This window comes from Perca fluviatilis, chromosome 7 (assembly GCF_010015445.1).
Source record: "Perca fluviatilis chromosome 7, GENO_Pfluv_1.0, whole genome shotgun sequence".
NCBI lineage: Eukaryota > Metazoa > Chordata > Actinopteri > Perciformes > Percidae > Perca > Perca fluviatilis.
In genome coordinates, this window is record NC_053118.1 from 22,124,495 (window position 1) to 22,132,714 (window position 8,220).

Consider the following 8,220-nt stretch of genomic DNA (forward strand, 5'->3'; position numbering starts at 1 on the left):
ACTGCTGAGGAAGGAAACAAGCATGGGCTCATCAAAGATTCAACAGCCATCACCTGTTATCTTCTCCAGTGCACATATCACTGTCAGTGCTTCCTCAATAGAAATGTCTCTATGCTCTATTCCAGGGATCTTCAACGTTTTTTAAGCCAAGGACTCCTTAACTGAAAGAGAGACGGAGCAGGGTCCCCCTACTACATATATTGTATAAAATGAAGTTGCATGTTAAACTGGGCCTAAAGCCTTTACACATACCTTTTTAGTGCATAGAATACAAAGCTATTAAAATAAAAGTTGGTATGATTTTATAAATCATGTTTTTATGTGGCACAGTGAATCCTTAGGATTAACTGTATCTGTGGATGTCTACCTTAGGCAAGTAAGCCTATCATCAATGTTATTTTTGAAAAAACATTAAAAAGTTGCAAAGAAAAGAGTAAGACAGTGTGCAGGAGTTTCTTTGCAACTATTGACTTACTTACCCCCCCTCCGACACAAAGTATTTTTCTGTAATGAAAAACTTTCAGAAAATTAGCAATAATTTCGTGGCTCCCCTGCAGTAAATCTGAGGACCCCCTAGGGGCCCCGGACCCCCTGTTGAAGATATCTGCTCAAGGTCATGAGAAAAGTTTTAGTTTTTAATTCAGAGGTAGCAAGAATATATTCTAAATCTGCGAACAAACATTTGTTTAAAGGGTTTGAATAGTTTAAGGGCAATTCAAAGCTGGAGTAAATCTAGTGATTCAGTTATGTTATATTTTTTCGGAGGACCGTTGAATAGCTACAAATTTGTTTCCTCATCATTTCATAAAAGAGTCACACCCATTGCGCGCCCATGTATTATATACAGCATTCTCCCTTTTGCTTGCCAGGTGCAGCCAGTGCACTGAAATGCTGTTTATAAGAGGTGAGCATCTGGCAGCACACTATTGCAAGCATATCCTGCTGTCCATTCATGTGCTATAAGTGAGTTTGAGTGAGATACCATAAACAAAAAAAAAAAGTGTTTAGAATCTCTGCATAAAGTATGGAACCAAATTAATTGGTGTAGGTAGGTGGGTTAGGGTTATAGTTAGGGTCACAGATAGGCTGATTTATATTTGCTCAAAATATGTTTGATTCATGTTAAGACATTTACATTTTTGAAAAAGCTTTAAAAAAATTACCCCTGCAGTAACTTTGAGGGCCCTCTAGGGGCCCCGGACCCTCTGTTGAAGATCCCTGGAGTAGAGCATTGCCTGATGGTGCTGGGTATTGTGTTCCAAACGTTTGTGGCTCTAATGGAGAAAGCTGACCGGCCAAATTCAGTGGACAAGTACAACAGTGCTGTACAACACAGTTTCTTGTTTGATGTTATCTGAGCATAGTGAGGCAAACTCAACTGTCAGTGGCGAGAAAGATTGTGGGTAATTTTGTCCATCAAGCTTGAGTTTGCAAGGTGAACAAAATTTCCCAAGGGCAAAAGGTTACTTTGTAATGATATGACAGTGATGGTACCTCAAAGGTATTTTGTCCAATATTTAAAAATAATATATTTTTGCATCAGTTTTCCCCAGTAAGAGTCATTTAACAACTCCCTGTCTTTGCTCTCACTTTTTTTTAGTTACCATTTATTCATGTGAAGCCACTTATCTTTGCCTATTTACATCTATTTGTTTGAATGCACCGCCTTTATCAATCTGTCAGCCACTTGAAGCTGAATAAACAGAATGCACCTGGTCTGATATTTGTTTAAATGGTCCAACCATCATGTAAGTAAATCTAGACAAATCTAAACAAAGGGACAACGTAAAGCCTACTCCCTTTCTTCTTTTCAGTCAGGCTTACACAAAAAAGGTCTGAGTTGGCCATATTTGTAGAGACTATTTATGTTACCATACATTAATCGATAGACTCTGTGATAGAGTAGGTTGGGTTCATTGCTGGACACTTATCTATTCAAACAACTAGAATGTACTGTATACAGGTTGACACAGGACTTAATCTGTTTGCGTGAGAAAATTGTACAAGAAGAACGGTGTGAAGGTCTGAATGAACAGTGAGTGCCAAGTGGAGCAATCAAAATAAACATCTGCCAGCAGCACACTATTTGCAATAAAAGCATCCTGCTTTCAAATGGGTCTTACTGTAAGTTTAAATTTACTCCTGGTGAAATATGACTCTTTCTGACATGAAACCTTCAGATACAGGCACTTCACATATTTCTGTGTAACTCCACCATTACAGATTAAGTCAATAAATGGTAACACTTTACAATAAGGTACACAAAAAAATAGGTAGTTAATGATTAGTTACTGTTTTTGAAAAGGTAGTTACCCTTTTTCAGAAGGGTAGTTACTGTTTTTCAGGAGGGTAGTTACTGTTTTTCAGAAGGGTAGTTACCTTTTTTCAGAAGGGTAGTTACTGTTTTTCAGAAGGGTAGTTAGCCTACCCTTTTTCAGAAGGGTAGTTACTGTTTTTCAGAAGGGTAGTTAGCCTACCCTATTTCAGAAGGGTAGTTACTGTTTTTCAGAAGGGTAGTTAGCCTACCCTTTTTCAGAAGGGTAGTTAGCCTACCCTTTTTCAGAAGGGTAGTTACTGTTTTTCAGAAGGGTAGTTAGCCTACCCTTTTTCAGAAGGGTAGTTACCCTTTTTCAGAAAGGTAATGATTAGTTACCCTTTTTCAAAAGGGTAGTTAGCCTACCCTTTTTCAGAAGGGTAGTTACTGTTTTTCAGAAGGGTATAGTTACCCTTTTTCAGAAGGGTAGTTACTGTTTTTCAGAAGGGTAACGAATGATTAGTTACCTTTTTCAGAAGGGTAGTTACTGTTTTTCAGAAGGGTAGTTACTGTTTTTCAGAAGGGTAGTTACCCTTTTTCAGAAAGGTAATGATTAGTTACCCTTTTTCAAAAGGGTAGTTACTGTTTTTCAGAAGGGTAGTTACTGTTTTTGAAAGGGTAGTTACCATTTTTCAGAAGGGTAGTTAAAAAAAGGGTAACTGAAAAAAGGTAACTAATCATTCGTTACCCTTCTGAAAAACAGTAACTACCCTTCTGAAAAAGGGTAACTACCCTTTCAAAAACAGTAACTAATCATTAACTATTTTTTGTGTACCTTATTGTAAAATGTTACAGTGTAACTACCCTTCTGAAAAAGGGTAACTACCCTTCTGAAAAAACAGTAACTACCCTTGTGAAAAAGGGTAACTACCCTTCTGAAAAACAGTAACTACCCTTCTGAAAAAGGGTAACTACCCTTTCAAAAACAGTAACTAATCATTATCTACCTATTTTTTGTGTACCTTATTGTAAAGTGTTACCCAATAAATTGTCTGCAAGGGACCCAAATTACTGTCTGCAGAAGCAAAGCTATAGCTAACAGTAGTGTAAGCATAAATTAACATAGATGCTATTCTACTTCACAAGTACATATAATTAATCCTGAAGACCGGAAGAGACTACACAAAAGTACTCTAAATGAAGCAAGTGAGTGTTTCAGTACAAAATGTCACTCCCCCCTGCTTCCTGTCTTTGCACTAAGCTAGAAAATGTCATGGAGACATGTCTGTATTGAAATCACTTGTTAAGACCCAAAATCTTCAGAGCATGTAGTATCACTACAGACTGTGAGTTGGTTATAATTTCTCAGGGACAGAGAACAGATTCAGATTCAGTTGAACAATTCCCCACCAGAGGGATTATCTGAGCACACCTCAGGCAAGGAAAAGAACACACCCTACTCAGGTGTAATTACTTCCACCTCTGAAAGAGGCCATTCAGGTTGCTAGGCTCCTTATTCTTTATTTTGATTCTCGGCTGCATGTATGAGTCTTAACAATACCTCTTGAGAGCAGGAAGAATCTGAGAGGATGAAGCTGTAGAAACCTACCAATTTATCCCCACATAGAGTCACTTAAAACAATGTAACCTACATCAAAATAACAGACAATATAGAGAGTAACATAACACCTGGCTGGTGTACAATGCAGCGTCTATACAGCCCAGCAACGTCACGCCTACAATCACTGGTTGCTACAGCCATGCATGTGGCTATAGCCGATTGGTGGTATGTATAGGTAGTACTGAGGCACAGTGCGAGCAAAGTATGTACAGACAAATCTCTAAATGCATTTGCAAATGGCCACAGGCATTTGCAGATCTCTGTCACGGCAGAAGTGTAGCAAAAGTCACGTGTAGAGGCCTGTTGAGTTGTTACTGATGATTTGTCTGTCTTTCCAGCTCTTGGAGCAAAATACTTTGATTTTTCAGCCATAATACATATAATACGCATTTACAATTTTGTCTACGCATTCAATTACGCACACAGATTTAGGGTAACAAATTTACAAATTATTAGGCACACATGATTCAAATCAAATCAAATTGATTTGTCACATACACAATCATACACAGTGCAATGTGCAGTGAAATTCATTGTGTCCCTGTTCTGTCTCAATAAAAACAATAACATTAAAATCCATATAAACAGTAATATATCCAACATGAGAAAATGTGGTGGTGGGTGGGGAGGCTAGCCACAGATTCTGAAGACACATTTGCAGATTTCTTCTCCCACACCCTTTTTCTTTCATTCTGACTGCTGTGAAGACATGCCCAGACAATTAATATTGTCAATAACCGCTTCAGCATAAGCAGTAGTTTGTAATACAAACTAACAAAGCACAGAAACAATGGAAATCAGAGCCAATGAAATAAAGAAAGAAAGAAAGAAAGAAAGAAAGAAAGAAAGAAAGAAAGAAAGAAAGAAAGAAAGAAAGAAAGAAAGAAAGATAGAGGATGAGAGTTATACAAACAGCAAACTTGGATTCCATTGTGTCTGTGGGTCTCACATTGCCTGCAGTCCAATGTTTGACTCATTGTAAAACGAGCTGCGTGGTAGCATCAGCATTATTCTTGCTCAAACCACACAACTGTAAGAGAACTAAGCTCCAGTTTTAATCCATCATTCATTTCCATGGATACATTCAGCCAAATCATAGCTCATAAACTACAATGAACTCAATAGGGTTGTGTCACACTGTAGCTGCTGGAGCGGCTACAAGCTTTTTTTGATCAAACAACAATAATTGAACGCATATGCTGTTTGTTGGTTTACAAGAATCAGGAAGTAAATGATTTGTTCACATCACATAACTTGGGAATGTTCTTCTGTTTAAACTAAAGAGAGAAACTTTGACTAAAAGATGAAAACAGGGCGGAGAAAGAATGAAGAGCAATTTAGCTACTTCCTCTTTAAAATCCTCTGCTTGAGGTAAACAAGCTTTCTTGCATGCACACACACACACACACACACACACACACACACACACACACACACACACACACACACACACACACACACACACACACACACACACACAATCAACCACTGGGTTGTAGTGGAAATTTTTGTGTGGTGTTTTGAGAGAGGCAGAGACTACACAGCACACAACAGCAGCCTGTTTTGACAAAAACAGAGAGCCCCATGCTCTAATATTATACATACATGTAATATTATAAAGGTAGATTTTTATTATAACATCTGCACAAACATGCTCTCTGTCACACTTAAGTCAAAGCATTTTCCAGTTTTCAGATGGAGGTTTAAAAAATATATTAACAAGACCAAAAGGTCTGCAGCCACACTTAGTCTCTGGGGTTCATTATACTTCAACAAATCCTGACAAGGACATGGTTCATTATCACAATAGCTCTGAAATCATTACACCACTTTTAATGGCTGATGTACTGAGTACTTTTTTTTTTAGAAGATGTTGGTGTGTTTGTGAAGGGAGGACAGTGTCTGTCTGCAAACAGTGAATCATTGACCACGCCTATTCTCTGCTGTCTTCTTCTTGTCTGTTCTGGAAACTCGAAACATCAAATGTTTTACCGCACAGCGAAAACAAGTCTTATGATATTGTCAACCCACAGTTGCAACATATTGTCTGTGCATGCAGAGAAAGACTTTTTGATTGTTGAGAGTCTCATTCCAAACACCGCAGCCTGGAGGCTGTAGTCTCTTGTGCTTGTTGCCATCATAAAAGTGTGTATTCTTCTCCTCTGACACATTGCTGCATACTAGGGCTGTATTCACAGTCATAAAGACACAAAGTTGGGCTGACATGGAGTAGAAACAATTGAGATAAGAGTTGTGCAGACTTGCTGTTCCATGTTGCTGTAGTGACTCAGTAAAGCTTATTGTTTGGTGTAATGTTAGTCGGACAAAATTATTTCCACAGTTTGCTAGTAGTGTTGGAAATAATACCCTATTCTTTTATCTAAAATTAGCAATACCAGGGCACCTGGGTAGCTCTAAGTGTTGTGAAATGTTTGTTTGAAGCACTTGAATAAGAAATTCATGTTTATTAGTTTAAAACGGTCTAAAGGATATGGTAAATTATAGTGTGATTGAAACTCACTGTTTACATTTACAGTACTTGATTGATACAGCTGATATGTGAAAAGGTACACAACCTTATTTGTTTTACAGTAATTCAGTTTCACTGCAGACTGTCACAGGAAGTGCTTTTATTTTGAAGTAGCCTACACGGAAGTTTGTTGTGTACTCTTTCTAGCTTACGGTTGAACGTGAGATGCTAGATGCAAAACTTTTATATATGTCAATGATGCAAAATGTGTCCGACAGCCCTAAGCTTTTCTTTCTTGTTTGTAAAACTGCAACATAGTGAACAATAAATGTTCACAGTAAAAGACAAGTGTTTTCGGTCGTCATTCGAAGTTATTCCATTACACTAAGATAATGAAATGCCTAAAAATCTGTACAATATTTGGAAAAAAACATAATAGATGCCAAGGAAAAAAAGCATTATGTAGACTCTGAAGTGTAGAGTCTTTAGGCCAAATCGCACAGAAAAATCTACGCTTTTAAAAAAAATACCTGTGTCTGTGTGGACTAGGCCTGAGAGCAATTGAAAATGTATTAATGACAGTGCCGAACCAAAGCTGTTCAGAACAAACAACCAAAGTGAGTGAGCAAGCAGCATTTGGATGCCTTGAATTGTTTTAGAAACTTGCCTGTCACACCAAACTGCCCATTTTCTTTTCTGTTACATCACCCATACTTGATCGTGTCTTTTGTTCCAATGGTCAGGGACAGAGAAAAGATGATGAGGCAACAACAGAGCAAGACTTAAAGCTATAGAGTCCAATCTATTGGTTAAAATTTAGCATGAATCATTCATAATTAGATATATGCATAAGGCAAACAAAGTGTGTTGGGCAGTAACATTTCTGATCTTAACAAGCTGCTCATCCAACTCCTCCCAGTCTTTTAATTTGATGTTTTAACGCAGTAAAGTCCGACCCATGTGTTTAAATGTCATGTCAAAGCTCACACAATGGCACTTCTCAGGGTTACCTTCGACAAGTACGCTGGAAAAGAAGGCGACAAAGACACTTTGACCAAGAAAGAACTTACTGAACTGCTCCACATAGCTTCCGATGCTATTAGTTAGTAAAAAATATGTAGCACTATTGCACTATAGCTGTGGATGCCTCTTTGAAATGTCTCTTTTAATGTTTTACAATTTACTTACAACTGCTAGTGTTAATCTTTCTTTAGCCCAAAGCAAAGCTGAAGTGGAAGTGTTCTTTGGCATGTTGGATAATGACGGTGACGGTGTTATAACTTTACAGGAGCATGCCCGTAGCCAGCATAGTGGAAGAGTTCTTTTAATCAAAAAGTGGACCTTTTAGCAGTTTTTCCCTCATTTTGTATGTAATTATGAGGTTCAAATACTTAATTTTGGTGACTTTTTATGCTCTTTTTTTTTGCTGGATTAGCTTGTCTGCACGCATTTTGATGCTCGGGAAATTATTTACTACATTGTTGTCAAATTGCTTACAAAGATCTTGTGCCACCTTTTTCAGTCCAAACACACACACACACACACACACACACACACACACACACACACACACACACACACACACACACACACACACACACACACAGTTCAAAAGTTTAAAGACCACACTAACAAACTCCCCCCCCCCCTGAGAAAACTGAGTAATCCAACATGAACCAGTATTACAGTCACATGTGTCATTATCACATGTTCTTAAATAATACTGGTTTGAAAGGCGCTCTTGTCAGAGGGAAAGCAAAAAAGAGTACACCGCATCATTGTCATTTTGAAAGTTTCTTTTCTGTAGTAAAGAAAGAAAGAAAGAAAGAAAGAAAGAAAAGATTTGAAGAGGGGTGAGGCTTGGAAAGAGGGTGT